This window comes from Entelurus aequoreus, linkage group LG08, assembly GCF_033978785.1.
Source record: "Entelurus aequoreus isolate RoL-2023_Sb linkage group LG08, RoL_Eaeq_v1.1, whole genome shotgun sequence".
In the NCBI taxonomy this organism is placed as follows: Eukaryota; Metazoa; Chordata; class Actinopteri; order Syngnathiformes; family Syngnathidae; genus Entelurus; species Entelurus aequoreus.
In genome coordinates, this window is record NC_084738.1 from 61,576,490 (window position 1) to 61,600,305 (window position 23,816).

The following is a 23,816-nucleotide window of genomic DNA, read 5'->3' on the forward strand; positions in this document are numbered from 1 at the left end:
CTGAAGGCTGTGTATGCATGTGTGTGTGTGTGTGTGTGTGTCAGAAAGCTTGAAGTGTGTGTGTGTGTGTTCTTGTATTTCTACCCTTCTTGAGACATCAACAAGGAAAAGTACCTTCCATATGAGGACCGGTGATTAAGTTAGGACATAAATCATGGTCCCAATACGGAAAAACCATTGCATCTAATAGAGAATGTCTCATTTGCACCCCTGGTGGTGAAATCTATCAAAATGAGGGTGGTCCCAAAAAGGAGGGTGTCAGGTTCAAACACTGATGACATCTATTAAACAGACAAAGAAGCAAGGAATCAAACAGAGACAGAATTCAATTGGGCTCAATGAGGAGAAACGCGTAGACCTGTACCCTTGTAAAGTGTCTCACCACGCTCTGACGAAAGATTGTACGCCTCCTCTTTTATTTGGACTTTCCCTGATTACATGGCAACAGCTGTTTCTAAAGGGACGGGGGTCATAAACAGCCATCGCCTTTGGTTACAAAACAGTTAAAAGAAAAGGTGCCTGGAGGGGAGTCAGGTCCTGTCTCCTCTCCGCTTTGTAGATCTCGGGTCAAGACAAAATCTTCCTGTGGATTACAATACATCAAAGAAACCGACACCCTCATGTCGCTCCCCATCCTACACAGTGGAGTTTTACAAGCCTTTTGCTAGGTAGGATCAAAGACAGCTTTTGTCCTCTCGCACACAAAGTTTTGTGATAACTTAGATACAATTATTCTGACAGAGGGAATTTTCAAGTTGACTGTGTGTCGGTTTTAAAAGTGCTCAACATATGAAATAACAAGTGTGTGTAAAAATTTGAAGTGCTCCCCCTCTGGTCAACATGTGTAATAACAAGTGTGTGTAAGAAATTGAAATGCGCTCCCTTTGGCCAAAATTAATGAAAAAATAAAATTCAAATATGTACTGTATATAGAGACATACTGTAATAACTTGAAGTAAATAATGAAGATTAAAAAACAATTACCAACAAAAAATTCAAAACAAAAAAAATGAACTAAATGCAGTCTTTTTCCTCACTTGTGTCGACTTTTTTCTTATAAAATTGGGAACAATTTCTCATATTCTTTCTGCTTCTGTCATATTGCAATATTTTCCTCATAAAAATGATTAGTTTTTTTATGTAAAATGATTACTTTTTAATGCAAAATGGTGACATGTGTCACATAAAATTCTGACTTTTATCACAGTATTGCCAATTTTTTTTGTCGTTCTTGTAAAAGAGTGACTTTTTTTGAGAAAAATTATGACTTTTTTTGAGTAAAATGATGACTTTTGTCATCATTTTACCAAGTAAAATTCCGATTATTATCATAATATTGCCAAAATGTTTTCAGTTTTCTTAAAAAATTATGACTTTTGTCGAGTAAAATTACGACTCTTTTCATAAAATTGCCCAAAATTCTAAGCTTTTCTTGTAAATTTGCGACTGTTATTGAGTAAAATTCCAACTTTTATCATAATATTGCACAAATGTTCAGTTTTTCCTATAACATTGTGACTTGCGTTGAGTACGTTTATGGGGCGGTATAGCTCGGTTGGTAGAGTGGCCGTGCCAGCAACTTGAGGGTTCCAGGTTCGACCCCCCGCTTCCGCCGTCCAAGTCACTGCCGTTGTGTCCTTGGGCAAGACACTTTACCCACCTGCTCCCAGTGCCACCCACACTGGTTTAAATGTAACTTAGAAATTGGGTTTCACTATGTAAAGTGCTTTGAGTCACTAGAGAAAAAGCGCTATATAATTCACTTCACACTAAATTCTAAGTTTTTCTTGTGAAATTCCAACTCATTTTTCACAAGCTTTTTTATACTGGCATAGTATGTATGTATTATTAATATTGTAAATACAAATCTTTATACATCTAGAAAGGGTCTACAGAGGTAGGCATTTTTCGGAGGTCTCAAGAAGGTAAGAAATACAAGAAAGTGTGTGTGTGTGAGTGTGTGTGTTTGTGTGTGTGTGTGTGTGTGTGTGTGTGTGTGTGTGTGTGTGTGTGTGTGTGTGTGTGTGTGTGTGTGTGTGTGTGTGCGTGCGTGGGTCTGAGTCTTCCCACAGCCGCTCATCCTTTTGTCTTCTTTGAGCTGGCCAAGGAAGCTCGCTTAGGCCTCCATTGATCGCAGATATGAGGTGCTGGCTCGCTCCTGGCGGATGGACCGGAGGGTGGGCGGCGTGAGGACATGACAGACTGTAAAGATGCTAAAGGGGGATGGGTGGGGGGTATAGTTATGATGTCATGAACAACACACGGTGGAACCTCCGAAGGCCGAGACACTCCGCTTGGGTGTGGGTTTTCATTCTGCTGCTGCCGCTCTCCGAGGGATAAGCGGGTCACTGTACTATAGGGACCCTCTCTTTTAGAGGGAATATTCTTTAAGGTCACGGCTCTCTAAAATCCTGAGAGGAAAGTAAAATTGAAGATTAATCATTTACAAACCCTGTTTCCATATGAGTTGGGAAATTGTGTTTGATGTAAATATAAACAGAATACAATGATTTGCAAATGATTTTCAACCCATATTCAGTTGAATATGCTACAAATACAACATATTTGATGTTCAAACTGATAAAAAATTTTTTTTTTGCAAATAATCATTAACTTTAGAATTTGATGCCAGCAACACGTGACAAAGAAGTTGGGAAAGGTGGCAATAAATACTGATAAAGTTGAGGAATGCTCATCAAACACTTATTTGGAACATCCCACAGGTGAACAGGCAAATTGGGAACAGGTGGGTGCCATGATTGGGTATAAAAGTAGATTCCATGAAATGCTCAGTCATTCAAAAACAAGGATGGGGTGAGGGTCACCACTTTGTCAACAAATGCGTGAGCAAATTGTTGAACAGTTTAAGAAAAACCTTTCTCAACCAGCTATTGCAAGGAATTTAGGGATTTCACCATCTACGGTCCGTAATATCATCAAAGGGTTCAGAGAATCTGGAGAAATCACTGCACGTAAGCAGCTAAGCCCGTGACCTTCAAAAAGAGAAACAATGGCGGCGCGCGCAGTCGCAGCGGCCAGGAGCTCTTACAGCCGGCATAGTTTTTACACACTGTTGATACTGCTCTGGGTTTTCTGGCATATTGTTGGAACTGTGGCGATAAAATACAGCCATGAGGATCTGGTGCAACTCAATACGGGAGTTTTTCACAAAATGTCAGCCGAGTTTATTTTCCCGGCTGAGATCATCAGACCACCTCCCGGGGCCCCCACAGCAGACGACCGAAGAAGGAGGCGTTGCCAGTGGAAGCGCAAGAGAGGCAAGCGGGCGGGCGTTTGGGCTAGGCTAAAGGCTAGCCCGTTCAAACCGCCACTTCCTACCATCTTCTTGTCGAATGCCCGGTCGATCCGCTATAAACTGGATGAAATCCGCCTTCAGATGGCGACGAGAAGGAATATACGTGACTGCTGCTGCCTGATTTTCACAGAAACTTGGCTGGACAGAACCATCCCAGATGCGGCTACTGAATTAGCCGGCTTCACCGCCCACCGAGCTGACAGAACCGCAAACTCCGGTAAGAAGATCGGCGGAGGATTGTGTGTCTATATAAACAGCAACTGGTGCACACAGACTGTGAGGGTGGACAAACTGTGCAACACAGATGTAGAGTTTATGTTGCTAAAATGCAGACCATTCTATCTCCCTAGGGAGTTTGACGCTGTTTACATCTGTGCAGTGTATATTCCCCCAGATGCTAATGCGAAGCTTGCGCTCGCACACATACGTGACAGCATTAACAATTGCCTTGTCACACACCCCGACAGCGCTCTCATTGCAGCGGGAGATTTCAACCATGCAGACTTAAAAAGTGTCTTTCCTAAATACCATCGGAATGTTATATGTGCAACCAGGGGAGAGAAAACGCTGGATCAAGTGTATACAAACATCGCAAATGCATACAGAGCCCATGCATATCCCCATCTAGACATGTCAGACCACCTTTCTCTTCTGTTGCACCCACGTTACACACCCAAAATCAGAACTGCTGGAATTACCAACAAAACTATAAGAACATGGCCAGAAGATGCTATCCATCAGCTCCAAGATTGTTTTCATCACACTCTCTGGGACATATTTAGAGACAAGCGTGCAATTTCGCGTGAGTCTCTGGACCAGACCTGGGCATTCTGCGGCCCGCGGGCCGCATCCGGCCCTTTGTGCGTCTCTGTCCGGCCCGCGTGAGGCCAATTATAAATTACAAAATAAATTTAAAAAAGTATCTATGTCGAGTGTGCAATACAACGGTGCTGCTTTTGTTTTGAAAATCGTTATTTGTATTACTTCCGTGTGGACGTATGCGTGTGCGTGGTTGTGAGTGAATGTGAACAGCTGCAATTACAAAATAAAGTTGAAAAAACATCTATGTCCTGCGCGCAATACAACTGTGCTGCTTTTATTTTGAAAAGTATTATTTAAGGGCGTGTGTCCGTGTGTAACCTGCGAGTGAAGGTGCACATGCAGCGACAAGTGATGCACGGTTTACACCCGAGACGCTAAAAAGAGAAAAGTTGATGAGGAATGCCGTGTTTTCAACAAGACATGAACTGCAAAGCAACGTCCCCTCTAAGGTGCGTGCCTGCGCAATTGCACACTGCTCAAGCGTCCACTGCGCGCAGCAAGTATATGCCGCGCACCAAATCAAATCCCATCTGAATTCTAAACAAAATAAACATATTTATTCTATGGAATTTTGCAATGCAACTTTGAGTGACAGTGACAACAAGCGGCCCTAATGGTGTTCGTCAACACCGTTTACAACACCGTTCAATTGAACACCGTTCAATTATTGTAACGTCTATCGAGATGCTTCGAGGACAGGAATTATATCGATCACTTTATTGAGCAAAACTGTTTATATTCGGACATAACCACACCAAAAACATGAGTAAAACAATTCTATCTCGAAAAACTAGTCATTTTCTGCCGTACAAACCAGGCCAAAACCAACTTGTCATCTGTCACCAACATGCATAGCACTAAACCACTGGTGCGTTTATGGCCACACAAAAAGTCGGACAACTCAAACACCACACAAAGTTACGCTATGACTCCTCAGTCATACGTGTGCTTATTTTACTGTCATTTATTATTAATGTTAATTTATTTATATTAGTCATGGAATGCTGTTACACACACTATGTTGAAGTATTACTATTATTATTAATTATTATTATTATTATTATTATTATTATTTATCTTACGGTATATATCAAAAATAATATTGAGCAAAATTTAATTGAAATATTGTCGATGTGGCCCTCCAGCAGTGCTCGGGTAGCTCATGCGGCCCCCGGTAAAAATTAATTGCCCACCCCTGCTCTGGACGAATACACCTCAACTGTGCTGAACTATATTACCTTCGGCGTAGATTGTGTTACATCATTTAAAACAATCCGTGTGTTACCAAATAAAAAACCCTGGATGACACACAAAGTGTCACAGTTACTCAAACAGAGGGACATGGCATTTAGATCAGGCGATCCAAATACCTACCGTTCAGCCAGGACTGCTTTAAAGAAGGGGATCAATGCTGCCAAATCAGACCATTATAATAAACTCCAGGATTGCTTAAATAACTCAGACCCTAGGCAGGTGTGGGAAGGTGTCAAAGCAATTACAAACTTTAAAAAAACAACTTCTTCCTCAGTGAAAGGCAGCGCCATCTTAGCTGAGGAATTGAATAATTTTTATGTCCGCTTTGACAAGGAAAACACAGACTCAGCACTGCCCCCCCTGCCCCCCCTCTCCTCCGACAACACGGCCACAGTCCTCAGCCCGCACGAAGTAAGACTCACCTTGCGTAACATCAACCCAAGGAAAGCAGCTGGACCTGATGGCGTTCTGGGCCGTGCGCTTAAGCACTGCGCGGACGAACTGACGGATGTATTTGTTTCCATTTTTAATCTGTCACTGTCTACATCCTGGGTCCCTGCCTGTTTTAAAACCGCTACAATAATTCCCATCCCCAAACAGGCCATCATCTCATGCCTAAACGACTACAGACCTGTAGCACTCACCTCCATACTTGCCAAATGCATGGAGGGACTGATATTGAAACGTATTAAAAAGGCAATACCACCATCCCTTGACCCATATCAGTTCGCGTACCGGAAGAACCGATCAACCGAAGACACCATCGCTATTGTAATCCATAGACTCTTGGAACATCTTGAGCTTAAGGACACTTATGCAAGACTGCTCTTTGTCGATTTCAGCTCAGCATTTAACACAATAAGGCCAAACAGACTCAGATCTAAGCTTCACAACCTTGGTCTGAACACCTTCCTCTGCAACTGGATTTTGGACTTTTTAACAAATCGCACACAGTATGTGAAAATAGGCGAGCACATTTCTGCCACGCTCACCATCAACACCGGTGCTCCACAGGGTTGTGTGCTAAGCCCTGTGCTCTTCACCCTCTTCACACATGACTGTATAGCCTCTTCAACATCCAATCTCACTGTCAAATATGCCGACGACACCACGGTACTTGGGCTCATCAGCAACAATGATGAGACAGCATACAATGCAGAGGTCCAACAGCTGGCTTCATGGTGTGCTAACAACAACTTGGTTCTTAACACTAACAAAACCAAATAACTAATTGTAGACTTCCGCAGGAAAGGGCAGAGCAAACACCCTCCACTTTTAATTAATAACAATCTAGTAGAAAGGGTCAAGCATTTCAAATTCTTAGGGGTGAACATAACAGAAGATCTATGCTGGGACATTAAAACTGCTTCTACAGTCGGAAAGGCCCAACAACGTCTTTTTTTTTTTGAGGAAACTAAAATGCGCAAACATTCCGCAGAAATCAATGGTTAACTTTTACAACTGTGCCATCAGCAGTGTCCTCACTTACGGCTTTTTAGTGTGGTTTGCTAGCTGCACTAAAGCGAACCAACAGGCCCTCCAGCGAGTGGTTAAAGCGGCGGGGAAAATTACAAGGACGATACTCCCAGAGATGAGTGCCATGTACACAACATCCTGTAGGACAGATACCACCCAGCACATGGCCTCTTCAACCTGCTACCCTCTGGAAGAAGGTATAGATGGATTCACGCCAGGACCACCAGAATGTCTCACAGTCTGTATCCCCAGGCTGTGAGACTGCTAAATGAACAGCCTGCCCCTTTGCTGCCCCGGACCATCTCATTACCTCACTCTTCACCACCTCAATAATTGTGCTCTGGACACTGCATTGCTGCAACATCAACGTAACACCCATCAGACATCTGACTGTTCCCACCCCCACGCCCCCTCTATTCGCCATCTTCCTGACAATGCTAAACTGTGAACTATGGTCAACCTGCACTTCGATGCAGTTTCTATGCCGCTGGACAAAGCTCAAACAAAATCTCGTTGACATGTATGACTTAAGTTATTATGACAATGACAATAAAGGAATTGATTGATTGATTGATTGATTGACCTTCGATCCCTCAGGCTGTACTGCATCAACAAGTGACATCAGTGTGTAAAGGATATCACCACATGATAATAAAGTTTATGAGTTTGAACATCAAATATCTTGTCTTTGTAGTGCATTCAATTGAATATGGGTTGAAAAGGATTTGCAAATCATTGTATTCTGTTTATATTTACATCTTACACAATTTCCCAACTCATATGGAAACGGGGTTTGTAGTACAAACTAGTGTTGTCCTGATGCCAAAAGTTTGGTACTGGTACCAAAATTATTTCGATACTTTTCAGTACTTTTCGATACTTTTATAAATAAACGGGACCACAAAAAATTGCATTACTGGCTTTATCTTAACAAAAAATCTTAGGGTACATTAAACATATGTTTCTTATTGCAAGTTTGTCCTTAAATAAAATAGTGAACATAGTAGACAACTTGTCTTTTATTAGTAAGTAAGCAAACAAAGGCTCCTAATTTAGTCTGCTGACATATGCAGTAACATATTGTGTAATTTTCCATTCTACTATGTTGTCAAAATTATTAAGGACAAGTGGTAAAAAATGAATTATTAATCTACTTGTTCATTTACTGTTAATATCTGCTTACTTTCTCTTTTAACATGTTATATCTACACTTCTGTTAAAATGTAATTATCACTTATTCTTCTGTTGTTTGGATGATTTACGTTAGTTTTGGATGGTCTACATCAGTGGCCCCCAACCACCGGGCCGCGGCCCACCGATTGGTACCGGGCCGCGCAAGAAATTAAAAAAAAAAATAAAAATTTGTATTTATTTTTTTTTTTAATTAAATCAACATAAAAAACACAATATATACATTATATATCAATATATATCAATACAGTCTGCAGGGATACAGTCCGTAAGCACACATGATTGTATTTCTTTATGAAAAAATAAATAAAATAAAAAATATAGCTCTTGTCTCAAAGTAGGTGTACTGTCACCACCTGTCACATCACACCATGACTTATTTGGAGTTTTTTGCTGTTTTCCTGTGTGTAGTCTTTTAGTTCTTGTCTCGCGCTCCTATTTTGGTGGCTTTTTCTCTTTTTTTGGTGTTTTCCTGTAGCAGTTTCATGTCTTCCTTTGAGCGATATTTCCCGCATCTACTTTGTTTAGCAATCAAGAATATTTCAGTTGTTTTTATCCTTCTTCGTGGGGACATTGTTGATTGTCATGTCATGTACGGATGTACTTTGTGGACGCCGTCTTTGCTCCACAGTAAGTCTTTGCTGTCGTCCAGCATTCTGTTTTTGTTTACTTTGTAACCAGTTCAGTTTTAGTTTCGTTCTGCATAGCCTTCCCTAAGCTTCAATGGCTTTTCTTAGGGGCACTCACCTTTTGTTTATTTTTGGTTTAAGCCTTTTTACCTGCACACTGCCTCCCGCTGTTTCCGACATCTACAAAGCAATTAGCTACGTGTTGCCGCCTACTGATATGGAAGAGTATTACACGGTTACTCTGCCGATCTCCAGACAGTACAGACACTCAACAACAACACATTATTTGCGGATTATAATTACTGGTTTGCAAATAATATTTGTAACCCAAATAGGTGAAATTAGATAATCTCCCACGGCACACCAGACTGTATCTGCACAGTGGTTGAAAAACACTGCCTTATACACATACCATAATAATATGGTGAAGCACAGTACGTCTTACCACGGCAGCCGTAATACTCCGACAATCCATCAAACGGTGCGGCTTCCCAGCTTACAAAAGTCATACTAAAACAATTTGACAGGTTTTTGAGTGCCGTGTGTAATGTTCTATATTCTCAATGAAACATCAACGTTTTGGTGTTGCTTGCTTACGGGTACTTGCTAGCATCATTTATTGAACAAGCGTCAACCTGCAGTCCACACGTATCTCTCATGTGTGACTGCCATCTACCGTGTCCTGGGCATGATGTTAAAGTGCATCCGGCAGTGGAGGCTCCTCTACGGGGTCTTGGGGCACTAGGAGGTTAACCCCTTTTACTACTGTTACCCCAGGTGGCCCTTAGCAAAGGCCTAGTACCTGACTGCCCCCTAGCCAGGGATACGGTGAAGACCTCAACGGCGGAGCAGGCGGAAGACGGTAGATTTAAAAATTACCACAACGGCTCCGATGGCGGACGAAGGCTGCAGCAGAAAAGGGTCCTCAGTCGTCTTGGACTCCATGCTACTGGACCCTGACCAGATTCTGTCAAGGATTGTGTGGTGACTGTCTGTGCACCAGTCTCCCCACGTAAAACAAAGTCACGCACAGGCATCCTCCATAAAGGGATACACCCCTACCAGGAGGATCGTCATACTCGTTCGAGTGACCGGCGATGATGATGCCATCTACCGGTCACACTTATCATTACACCATTTACCAAATAAAATTGCTTCAAGGTCGGCAAGCACAACCAGAATTAATCCATACATTAGACGCAGGTGTCGATTTATGAGAAAATGAAAGGATTTTAAGTGCGCCTTCTAGTAAGAAAAATACGGTAATATTCCAATATGTTTATGCAGGCTAAGCTAGCGTCTGTTTACGCTATGTACTTGCAAAACACATCAAACCGGTCCCCGAACCGGATTTCCCAGAATTCCTTGCAAGCCATGCGTCAATGGCGCACTCACATCCTCAAATATGAAGCACCCAGACCGTGATAAGCCGCAGCCTGTCCCTCGTCCTCATCCTCTATGGTGTAGCGGTGAATATTTCATAGGGCGACGAGCGGATGATGTTCCCGTAAAGCACATCCATATTTACTTTAGGTCGCCTGCTCTTGACAGTTTGTATGCAGGGGACAGCCCAGGTTTGCGGCAACGCCGCATGAAGACGTGGGCGTGTTTTGACGATACGAGCGGAGGGAAGGAAGGAGTGGCGGTGATGAGTTTGCAGGTATCGACAGTGACTACCTGGACCCTTTCTTTAGATCAGGGGTGGCCAAAGTGTGGCGTGGGGCTTGTTTGTTTGTGGCCCTGGACGTGTACTAAATATTACATTAATTCACAGTGTTGGCGCTAGGAATTTTCAAAACGGGGTCCCAGGGATCCCATCAAGTCATAAAAATGGGGTCCCACAGTAAATTTTTGGGGTCCCACCTTTTTGTAAAGTTGGTTTGAAAAGAAATGATAAATGTATGCATTATCCTGTTATATCTCACATTCTGTATTGTTTTTTGGACAAAGGTTGTCATAAACGTTATTTGACCCTTGTGTAATGTTCATATTGTTGTTACTCAGCCAGCATTTGTGGGTCTGATGGACCCGTGGCATTTTGCAAACGCTGGCTGAGTAACGACAATATGAACGTTGCACGGAAAATGTATCTGCCAGTTTCTGCATCCCACAGGGATTCTTCTTTTGTGTTTTTGCACCTGCGGTTCCCACACAAGGTTGCAACATTGTTTGTCAACACTGTCTGCTCTCATTTTCTCGCACATTTGACCCTCTGATGTTCTGTGTACCTACACTCTGTCCTCCTCCTGTCTGGGCCTGCTGTATGTGTGTGTGTGTGTGTGTGTGTGTGTGTGTGTGTGTGTGTGTGTGTGTGTGTGTGTGTGTGTGTGTGTGGTACACAGAACATCAATTTCCACACTTCTATTAGCCCCGGGTCCAGTGGACATACATCTTATATGTAATAGAAATGTGTAGGGGGGGTGTATGGTGTGTGGTCATTAAATATGTATTCTGATATATGTTCTTCACAGAAAATTAGCCAAAGTCAGTGAGTCTCAGTTTGAAAAATTAATTAATTGTATCATTTTTCATTTAATAAAAAATGAAAACGGGTCCCACAGACCCGAACACCACACAAGGGTTAATTCATAAAAAAAATAAAACAATATAAGCCACTTTTCATTGAAGCTTCGCTTTTTGGGCTTATTGCTCGCCATGACGTAAACAATAACTTAATAGTGTCCTAATACCGGAAATGCAGTATTTGTGATCGATAAAACTTTCCGCGAATCAAAAAAATTTAAGACTCACTAGTGCAATAACAACGCCGGAAATGTGTCCCGCAAAAAACGCCCGACCGGAACTCTCTAATAACTAAAGTTCCGTGGGTGAATTATGTAAACTCACTACACTGGTAGTTTTTAGCACTTCCTTAACGAGATATAAGTTAGAACCCTACACTACTTTATATTACAAATGATAACAGCAGAGGATGAATGTCCCATAATAAGACGATAGTGAAAAAGAAGAAGCTTATCGACTACGGCATCGGCACAGACTACAATGGCAGAGGTGCGCAAATTTTCAGGACAGATCTCAAATGCACATCAGCAGGTACCAGAAGGTAAAAAAAGTTGGTTTTGCATAATATTGTGAAACAAAACGCCAGATAATATGTCTGCTAATATGTGCCATTTTGCGGTCCTTATACACACACCATAGTAATACTTGTATCTCTGACTACGGTAGCCGTAATGGGCCAACAATCCATCAAGCGGTGCGGCTTCGAAGTCGAACTAAAACATTTTGGCAGATTTTTGAGTGCCGTGTGTAATGTTCTTTATTTTTCAATGGAACATTTAAAGTTTTGGTGTTGTTCACTGGCGTCATCTTGCAGTCTACACATATCTCTAATGTGTGACTGCCATCCACTGGTCACACTTATCATTACACCATGTACCAAATAAAATTGCTTCGAGGTCGGTAAGCACATCCAGAATGATTCCGTACATTAGGCGCACCGGGTTATAAGGTGCACTGTCAATTTTTGAGAAGACGAAAGGATTTTAAGTGCGCCATATAGTCTGAAAAATACGGTAATTCCTAATATCGTGTCGTCTGATATTAATGGTGCACCCCTGATTATTATATACCTGTATTACACTAATCTGTTTTGTCACCTCTACAGCTATGGTGAGGATAGATTAGCATGTACGGATTGATTTTACCATCTTCAAAGCACAAAATGAATCAAAGTGGTATCAGAATCCTCTTTAATCGTTCAAACCACATACACGTTGTCCATTCATGCATCCATTTTCTACAGCTTGTCCCTCTCGTTGTTCTTGTCTTACAAATCGGAGTGTCCCGATCCCATATTGATATCGGATATCAGTCAGATATCGGGTCTGCATCTAAAACGTCCAATACGAGCAGTATGTTCTCCTTCCGCTAATGTGTCTTCTTGCTATCTTAGCAGACAGATAACAGGTCTATAGAGACAACCTGTATCATACGTGCTGGTATCGACCAATATTCAAGGTTGCAATATCGTGGTATATGGTCCTGCCTGTACAAAATCCTGCCACAGTCATAGACAATTTAGAGTGAAAAGCAAATTGTATTTTCACTCGCATACAAAACATTCTAACTTGGATTGTTTCCCTGGCTTCGAGACTCTCCCGAAGGACAGTGCGGCGAAGACACAACAAACTCCCTTCTTGTCTCTCATGGACACACACCTGTTGTTGTTGACTTTGGACTTATCGGCTGCACGACATCAAAGCCGCGGAACAGAGACACACCGCAGGCTTACACACACACATGCATCCACAAAAAAATACACGCCACACACACATACCCCACCCCCAATCCAACGCCCTTGACGCAAATCCCATAGGGGTGATGGAAGGATGGGCAACGCCAGAGAGCTGCGGCCTGCCACCATGGCACCCCCCTCCCCTCTGTTGCTAGATACCTCGAGATGTATGTTGTAATATGTATATGTGCTTTGTTATGGAGATTTTTTCCCACTCCAGACTGAGTTTTTTTTTACTCATCCTTCCCCAGCGTTGACCTTTTTCTTATCTTTTACGGGGCGCCTTGTGGCGACCCATCAGCGTTCCTGTTCTGTAATCCTGTACACTGTTTGTTTGTCTAATCTTGAACGGGTTTGTGCTGAAAACAAAGATTTGTTGTGCTTGTGCAATGACAATAAAGACCTACCCTATCCTATCCTATCCAATCCTATCCTATGGTATTGGAAGGTGTATCAGTCACGTTGCTGAATAATCAAAATATGACAGACACCATTTAGTGCAATGCAGTATTAATCATACAACCACAATAATCAACATATTATCGTTCGAAAGGCAGAATATGTTGTGTCAACACCCAAAAATGGAGCAAATTTTTTTTTTTTTAAATAGTCTTGAAGTGTATTTGAGTTAAATTTCATTTTCTTACACTGTTTATGACTCAATGTATGTTTCATATATATATATATTGACAAAAAGAACGATATGTACAGTAGTGTGGGCAGCATTCAGGTAGGAACCTTTGACACGGAAGCGTTTGTGTGGGGGGGAAACTTCCGGCCAATCTGGACGAAGAGCTGACATGCTGTATCTACAGGTCAGTAACCGGTGTAAATGACTAACATCAGCTCTTAAAGTCATGAAGTACTTACATAATCGTTGGGAAGATGTTATCCTGGGGTACGTGTATCCGCAAACTGAGATAATTGAACGCCCATGACGACGTTGGTAATGACAGTAATAGGTGCCTGCCCGCGGCCATGTCGGACCTTGTTAGCCCTCAACTGTGTCTTACAGGCAAGCCGTTTGTGTTTGACGTGCCATTTCACGGGCAGTTTGGTGAGCCCTCAACTCTGTCTTGTAGGCAAGACAATTGATTGTATTTGAGGGATTCAGAATTATACTTTTGGGCTGCTGCACACACACATTGTTGTACTATAACACTGTTTTTGCCAAATACTTTATTAGAGATATTAATTAATTCCCATTGGATTGAGTTTTTTCTTCTTCGATCCTAGGTCGTCGTGGTGGTTTGTGAAGCCCTTTGAGGCACTTGTGACTTTTTTATTTTTATTTTTTTTACACTACTAAAATTAAAAAAAAAAAAACACTACAAACTTTGATTGAGTGATAAATAATTAATTGAAAGTAAACTAATTTTATATAATCAAATAAAAGCTGAATTTCCCCCAGGGATCAATAAAGTACTTTCTATTCTATTCTATATCAGTACATATTATATACTGTATATACAATATGCAAATATTACATATATGTCATATTGCTACTATTGTACATTTTTAGTCTACTTTATACCTGCAATATCCTTTCCATCCTTACCCTTTCCATCCTTTGTAATTGAGCTACTGTGTGGAACAATTTCCCTTGTGGATCAATAAATTTGTCTAAGTTTAAGTCTATTAGTGGCATGTTTACACTAGGGCTGCAACTAACGATTAATTTGATAATCGATCAATCTGTCGATTATTACTTCGATTAATCGATTAGTAATCGGATAAAAGAGACAAACTACATTTCTATCCTTTCCAGTATTTTATTGCAAAAAAAACAGCATATTGGCACTATACTTATTTTGATTATTGTTTCTCAGCTGTTTGTACATGTTGCAGTTTAAAAATAAAGGTTTATATATAAAAAAAAAATTCCAAAAAATATATATATATAAAAAATTGCCTCTGCGCATAGCATAGATCCAACGATTCAATGACTAAATTAATCGCCAACTATTTTTATAATCGATTTAATCGATTAGTTGTTGCAGCCCTAGTTTACACTGTGGTATAAATGTGTGTTAAAAGGTAAAGATAGTTTTTTAACACTTATGAAAGAGGTTTACATTTGAAGAGTATTAGTCCTCTGTGTAATTTGTTGCGTTTATAAGTCCTGAAGTGTAGAAAATAAGTTGTGTCTTTGAATCGCGACATAATGCTGGTTCTTGTTCTATGTGAGTATAGTGGAGGTTGTGTACTTATGTCAAGTGATGGTGTATTTTTTGCATGTTTGTATGAGGGTTTCCCCTAAACTGCCAAGATACCTTTGGCGGTGGGGGTGTGGTCATGGGCGTAGTCACAATGACGGCATCGAGCAATTTGCATAATTTGCTATGATATGGTTATCTTTAAACAGGCTCACAAAATGTATGCATACATTTAAAACAAATTTGTTTTAGTACTGTGTTTTTCGGACTATAAGGCGCACTTAAAATCCTTTAATTTTCTCAAAACTCGACAGTGCGCCTTATAACCCGGTGCGCCTAATGTACGAAATAATTTTGGTTGTGCTTACCGACCTCGAAGCTATTTTATTTGGTACATGGTGAAATGATAAGTGTGACCAGTAGATGGCAGTCAAACATAAGAGACACGTGTAGACTGCAATATGACTCAAGTAAACAACACCAACATTTTATATGTTCCGTTGAAAATATAGAACATTACACACGGCGCTCAAAAATCTATCGAAATGTTTTAGTACGACTTTGGTAAGCTATGAAGCCGCACCGCTGGACGGATTGTACTGTGCTTCAACATACGAGTATTATTATGGTGTGTGTATAAGGTAAGACATATTATCTGGCGTTTTGTTTCGCAATACTATGCAAAAGCAATTTTTCCTACCTTCTGGTACCTGCTGATCTGTATTTGGGATCTGCATAAGTCCTGAAAATTTGCGCGCATCCGCCCTTGTAGTCCGTGGTGATTCCGTAGTCCAGTGTGTTTCAACCTTTTTTGAGCCAAGGCACATTTTTTTCATTGAAAAAACCCAGGGGGACACTATCCCATCCTCGTCGCCATTGTTGTGTGCCAAACTTGTCACTTATCAGCAATCTAAGTTTAATAATACCCCAAAAGAATGCTTTTTGTCTTTTTCTGCCTTTTATTCCCGCTCTTACTTTTTCCACTTCCAGGTGTCCAACACACAACACGTGTCATCATATCCTGTGTCCCCCGCCTTTAAGTTCCCCTTACAATGGTTCCGGTATAGTCCTGTGACCCGAGTAACCAATATGTGACAGACACCACCAGCAGAAAATGTTAAAAAATAAACTCAATAGCCTATATTGACAATATAAAGTCGTTCTCATCAAATACCTGACGCAATTGTTCGATATGACTTCAAACCATAACCATCATTAATTCTCTCGTTTCAAAGTAGGCTTACAAAGCAATGAGCTACCTGCTGCCACCTACTGGTACGGAAGAGTATTGTATGGTTACTAGGGGTGTAACGGTACACAAAAATTTCGGTTCGGTACGTACCTTGGTTTAGAGGTCACGGTTCGGTTCATTTTCGGTACAGTAAGAAAACAACAAAATATACATTTTTGGATTATTTATTTACCAAATTTGCAAAATCTTCCACCAAAAATATTTTTCTTAGTGGAATATTTGATGTGAAGTAATGGGAACCTTGGATAGGTCAATAATTCATAATAACATTGATTTTGATTCAATATTGTTTTGAGCAATGACAGTTTGAAAGAAAAAAAAACAACTTTGTTTTATTAGTCAACATTGCAACTTTTTCTAAATTACATTTAACCTTTAAGATTTTTTATTTCACTTTTGTTATGTTTTTGTTTATTTTAATAGTATTTTTAGAATGCTCCGTGGGCCTTTAAAACATTAGCTGTGGGCTGCAAATGGCCTCCAGGGCACACTTTTGACACCCCTGCTATAGATAATAACAAATGTAATCTGATAAATCTATGGATAAAAAGCAGAGCCTGGCGACGCATGCGCATTTATCATAATTCTCTCGCTCTCTCTGTCTCTGCCCCTCCCTCACCAATGCTGCTGCGCGCACAATTTGTTTTGTTTTTAACCCCTTCTTAACCCTGAACGTACATTGAAAATACACGCAACCCTAACTCAAAATGCCGGACATTTGAGGCATTTAAGAAACTCCGCCCTGACAGCTCCGCAAAAGAGGACATGTCCGGTGAAAAGAGGACGTATTGTCAGTCTATCGTAGCCCGTTAGCTGCTAGCATGCCGTGTGTTGTGCCTCGGTGTGCATTGTTTGCACAACGTGCGTTACGCTACTTAATATGTCCGTGTGGAAACTCGTTCGGTACACCTCCGAACCGAACTGGAACCCCCGTACCGAAACGGTTCAATACAAATACACGTACCGTTACACCCCTAATGGTTACTCGGCTGATCTCCAGACAGCACAGACACTGGCGAAATTCCATATTTTCCCACGGCACACCAAACAATATCTCACGGTACACTAGTGTGCGTAGTCAATAAGCTTCTTTTTCCTTTATCTTCTTGTTATGGGAAGTTCATCCTCCGCTGTTGCCATTTCTAATATAAAGTAGTGTAAAGTTCTTACTTATATTTGTCAGTAAACTCGCCATGAAAGCGCTAAAACATACGTAATACGTAGTGAGTTTACATTATTCACCCAAGGAACTTTAGTTATTAGAGAGTTCCGGTCGGACGGTTTTTCACGGGACACATTTCCGGCGTTGTTGTTGCATTATTGAGCCACGGATGAGGAGATGCTGCTCCGTTATTGATTGAAGTAAAGTCTGAATGTCATTAAAACAGTTAGCTCCATCTTTTGACACTTCTTCCACTCCCGTCCTTGCACGCTACACCGCTACAACAAAGATGACGGGGAAAAGACGCTGCCGAAGGTGAGCCACGTAAATAAGACCGCCCACAAAACGGCGCATCCTGAAGCGACTGTCAGAAAGCGGCTTGAAGATGATTTGTAAAACATAATCTATGCAACATTTTGACCAAAGAACCACCATTACATGTTATGTAGACCACTAGGAAGTGTTTTCCATTTAGAAAAAAATATATAATATGACCCCTTTCAAGCGCCCTATAATTTCGGTGCGCCTTTTGTATGAAAATAGACTTGACTAGACCCGCTCATCGGCAGTGCGCCTTATAATCCGGTGCGCCCTATGGTCCGGAAAATATGGTATTTAGTATTAGTATTAACATATATTTTTTTAATCGTTTTGCCATATTTTTTATTTTTGAACAATGTACTCTGTTGAACATTTTTCAAGTGTTAACAGACTTTTAATGACTTTTTTTAATTAAAAACAACCAGCAACAACTGTAGGGTCTTCTTTTGGTGGTATTATAAAATGTACTCGTGTTCTCGATGTCCTTGACGAAAGAGGCGAGCTGCAGCGAGCATGACGTCACATTTGCTTGGTGCTGTTGGACTTTCTCTTCTTAAAAGTCCTCTTAACATTTGCACATTTTGTAGATGGCTGTACGCGGGTATAAATGCAGTATATATAAAAATTAAGTCGACATTGCAGGCATGCTGACAACGCTTCAGTTTTGTTTACATCTGATCTCGGTAGCGCGGTTTTCGGTGATCAAAGTCTTTTTTCGGTAGTCGAGTTTTCCGTACATCACTTGTCAATAAGGCTGCAGCTAACGATTATTTTTCTATCGATTAATCTATAGATTATTTTTTCGATTAATCGGTTAATCTACAGATTTTTTTTTTTTTCGATTAATCTATAGATTATTTTTCCTTTTACCGATTATTTTTTTATTCAAAATGAAGATGAAAAAATAAATGTAGGCCAGTTTTTTCAAAAGGCATGGCTTTTATTTACCAAAAAAAAGAAGTATGGCCACTCAGTCAACATTGACAACAACATGACTAAATATTCTGTAACAATGTAAACATTTAAAACTTTTAACCTTTAACAAAATTAAAAGTAGCTTATTTGCTTTTTAACGTTTAAATATAAAAGTCAACATCCAGTGCAAATCTTAATATTCTGCAATAGCATAAGCATTTCAAAAGTAAAAGTATTGCTTATTTTGCTTTAAAATGTGCAAAAATAAAGATAAACATCCAATACAAAAAAGTGTAAAGCGAAATATTCTATAACAACAGTGTAAACATTTCAACAAAAGTGAAAGTATTGCTTATTTGCTAAAATGTGCAAAAATAAAGATAAACATCCAATACAAAAAAGTGCCAATCTAAATATTTTGGAGCACTGTAAACATTAAGTATTGCTTTTAAAATGTGCAAAATAAACATCCAGTCCAACACAGTACACAATAACCAATTCTACTCATTCCAGTGAGTGACTAACAGTTGTAATGAAGAAAGGTTAGCATGTCTACATGCTCTGCTTCTTTTCATGTTTACAATATTCCCAGCAGCTGAAAATAGGCGCTCAGAAGGGGTCGATGTGGCTGGAACTGAGAGGTAATTAGCCTTCACCTCAAGCCAGGACTGCGAGTGAGCTGAGCTGCAGTTGAAGTTTCTAGAAGGTCGACGGGCTCATAGTGATGTTACTAGTAGTTGACTGGGAGGTGTTTATTATCATTTGGGGAGAGTCCGCTGCCTGATGCTCACCTGCTAAACACATATCTGCTCGACGCTGAAGCGCTGACTACATGCGCTCTGAATACGCACTGCTGATTGGCTGATAATGCTTTGTGTGTACCAATCAGATGGTTGTGTGGGTGGGACTATGCTGCGTGCTGAGACAGAGGCAGAATGAGCAAAGCAGCTTGTTAAGACTTTAGCAGCTAAAGTTAGCTTTAGCTTAGAAACTCGTTCGGTACACCCCCGTACCGAACCGAAAGCCCCGTACCGAAACGGTTCAATACAAAACACGTACCGTTACACCCCTAGCAGATACAAATGACACATTCATGTTTTTGTGTAATGATGACAACGTATGCTCACGCGGACGATTGACTAGTTGATGGTTTTCTTTTCAAATGTTCGTTCATAGCCGTTGTGCTGCTATTATAGGCCATTTACGCTCGACACAGTGTGCATACAACAACATTATTAGGCCGTTTATTGAAGTACTTTCACACTTTTGACGACTTTTGGCGTGATTTTTCCCCCTCGCTCGCACCGCTCGCATCGTCTGCTTTGATCGTCTGCTTTGTGCTTCGCCATGACGGTAGCGTGACGTAAATATGCGACGCGTCGATGCACAAAAACGGCGTCGACGTATTTACGTAACCGATGACGTCGACTACGTCGACGCGTCGTTTCAGCCTTACTTGTCAATAGTGCGCAAATAATAGGCTATATATATATTCATACTGTAACGATCAGCTAATGTTTTATGTTCGTGTGGTTAGGATTTGAAGTTAGTTTTTCCCATGTTTACAAACACATCGTCCGTGCCTGAAAGGTGATTGGTGGAGAATGAGGAAGTGTTGTTGTGTGTCCGGCAAAGCGTGGACTCACGAGATGAAAATGTTTGCACAGGAGGTAAAACCTGTTGGAATTGTGTCATCAGTTATCATAAGATAGGTAATAAAAGTTCAAAAATAGTGACAATCTACAATGTAAATAGTCACAAAAATAAAGAAAACACATTGAGTAAGAAGGTGTGTCCAAACGTGTATATCTAACCTATTTACCTTGTCAAATAATATGAAACTATGTGTTAATCACATACAATGTTATTTATTTATTTAAAACTTAAATCTTTGGCTTTGGTCAGGCTGATTAAAAAAATAAATACTAATCAAATATACTGCCAAAGAAGGGACTCATACTGTAAAAACTGTTGAAAAATACTACTAATAATACTATTTTATATATATTTAAATAATATATATATATTATAATATATATTATATTATTATGTGTTTGCACAGGAGGTAAAACCTGTTGGAATTGTGTCGTTAGTTATAAGATTGGTAATAAACCTGGCTTTCAAGTCCTCCAAGAATTGTGCGGTCCAGAATGTCGGCTGAACGTCTCTGACAGGGGTTCCCGCAAGGTTACAGTCAGGCTCGAGGATTATGTGAGGAACAGTGGGACAGGAACCAGGAGAGTAACGATCAGGTAAGATGATTTTAATTCACTCAAACAGAGAAGGAAGCAGTCGTGCATGTAAAGGTTCACAAACATAAATCAATCCTGAAGCCCTGAGAAGCAGGCGAGGGTGGCATAAATGGAAGCCTGCTGATTAGCACCAGGTGTGGATCGGCTGCCAATCAACAGCAGGTGAGGGGAAAACAGGAAATAGAACCAAAATAAGAGCACTGATAGGAAATAAACACAAAGCAAGGAAGCACAAACAGAAATGAAATGACAGATGGTCACACGTCAGCTGTATAACATTTGTTGCGCGCGACCAGTTTTCCTCTCAATGGTTACACCCGAGTTCTTTTAGATGACATATATGTTGAGTAAAAAGGACCACCGAGACAGAATAGTACTTGGCCAAGTTTTACTAAAGCCTTAGGAGACCAGCCCTTTCAACGCAATAATTGCATCACCAAGCAAGGTTTAAAAGTAAGACAAAAGAAATTATCTTTTATAGCGAGAAGGCAGCCACCCCCCTTACAGAGAGGGATGCACCTGCTGATAAGAAGAGGGACCGTGTCCTTCATGGAACGGAACTGGCTCAAACCTCCCTTTTGAGGAGTGATTCATCATGTTTGTGCAAGACACTGGACGCTCGAGGGCCAAATATGGAAATCAACAACGGATAATAAGGCAACCAGCCGCACGAACATCTCCAGAGCGGAAAAGTACCAATAGCATGATCACACAATACAATGTTATACTAAAGCATCAAAGTATATCAAAAATATATGCATTCGCCACACATTGTATATTACATAAGCAATGTAGCACTTATTAAAAGAAAATACATGCATCATCACTTTATATTATACGATGACGTCATTTTGTTGCGCCCCGGCCACGCCCCCACTATCACAAGTACATTGGCTATGTCGGGTAAACATTGTGTTGCGCAGGTCTTTTACGATGCGTGCATCTCTGGGTGTGCACTATTTTCGGGGCCACTGTCACATATGCTCTGGCGCGTTCTCGCCTGTTTTTGGATTTATGGAGGAAATCCCGACGTAATCTGGATTACCAGCAGACTCCAGCCCCCCCCCCCTTTGGCCAATTCCCTGGAAAGTTTCGTCGGCTTGACATTTTCGCTGCGGGATGAGAAATGGAAAAGGAACGAGTGCCTCCTCCCCCAAGAGCATCCATTAGTGATCACTTAAGGGCCCCCCCCCCGGTCCATTATTGAAATGCTGCACGTTCTAGCTGCGCTCTTTAGACTCACAAGTGGCCGTGAAGCACATAGATTAGCTGAAGTCGCTGTTAGCCTGTCCAACATCGAGTTTCTCCAACCGCCACTCGATAACCACTGCAGATTCACGCATGCCAAGTGTGTTTGTGTACGTTCCACGACGTGTTCCTGTGCAGAGCACGTTCCCTTTCCTGGCCTTCCCCCATCGCCATTTTCCTGGGGAGTATCCACGACATAGCATCTTTAAGGTTATCCACGGTACATAGGGAGCGAGAGAGACACCGGGTGAATGTCAAAGCAGGAAGCAGACAAATGGTCCCACTTCTTGACACTTCACAAACCTCTCCAGCACACTTGCAGTTCCTGTCACTTCTGTAACCATGGCAACTAAACCATGATATGTTTGGTAACGCTAGCAGAGCTAATGGGTAAAGATCACTGCACAGCATCTGACACAAGTCAGAAAAGCCCTCACATTTTAATTCCAGTGTATCTTTTTAAGGGGCAATACTAAAGACAGTAAACGTGGATGCACTTTAGAGTAGTCATTGTACAGCAGTATGTGTTTTTGCTATCCACACACAACAATTATCATCTAAGATGGCGACTAGGTATGGGTGATATAGCCTAAAATCCATAGTGAGATATTTTGTAGCCTGGTGACAAAGCTGTTCATTAAAAACAGACGTAGAATGTCGTTTTCAAAATGTTTATTGTGCAAAACTGTAATTATACAATTACTAAGACACAACAGCAATATCTCATATTATTTTATTATATCTTGTCAAGGAGGGGTTTCTCAACCTTTTTGCCCCGGGGCCCAACTTTCCTACTACAGAGGGGCCCGGGGGCCCACTGAAATATTAACACTGAGTTAGTAATCTTGATTTTAATTGTATTCAATAAATACCGTATTTCCTTGAATAGCCGCAGGGGCGTTAATTAATTTAAAACCTCCTGTCACACCTGCGTTTACCGGAAACCGGCGGGATGGCCGTGCATGCGGTAATTATTTTAAAACCTCTTCTCACTCCGGCGTTTACCAAAAGGAATCCATAAAATTTAGGCGTGCGCTTTGAGTGTGATGTAAGCATACCATCATGAAAAGCACATTTAATTGACAAAAACGTTATTATGGTCTTACCTGTAACGACCTGGTCGCATCGAGGTGCGGTGGTGTTCTCCCAATGATGCAGACGGGCTCGGACACAGCTTGCAGGTAGGAAAATGATTTATTTTCACAAATCAGACAGAAAAAACAAAAACGACTAGCATGGGAGCTAGCAAGCAAAATAATCTAGCATGAGAGCTAGCAGGAAGCAAAGTGGTCGTAACTTGTTGCATGAGAACAAACTTCTTGCTGGCTTCCTACTGTAACGACCGGGTCGCATCGTGGTGCGAGGTGTTCTCCCAAGGATGCAGACGGCTCGGACACAGCTTGCAGGTAGGAAAATGATTTATTTCCACAAATAAATCAGACAGAAAAAAAACAAAAACGACTAGCGTGGGAGCTAGTAAGCAAAATAATATAGCATGAGAGCTAGCAGGAAACAAGGTGGTCGTTAGCTGTTGCGTGAAAGCAAATTAGGAAGCCAGACCGAG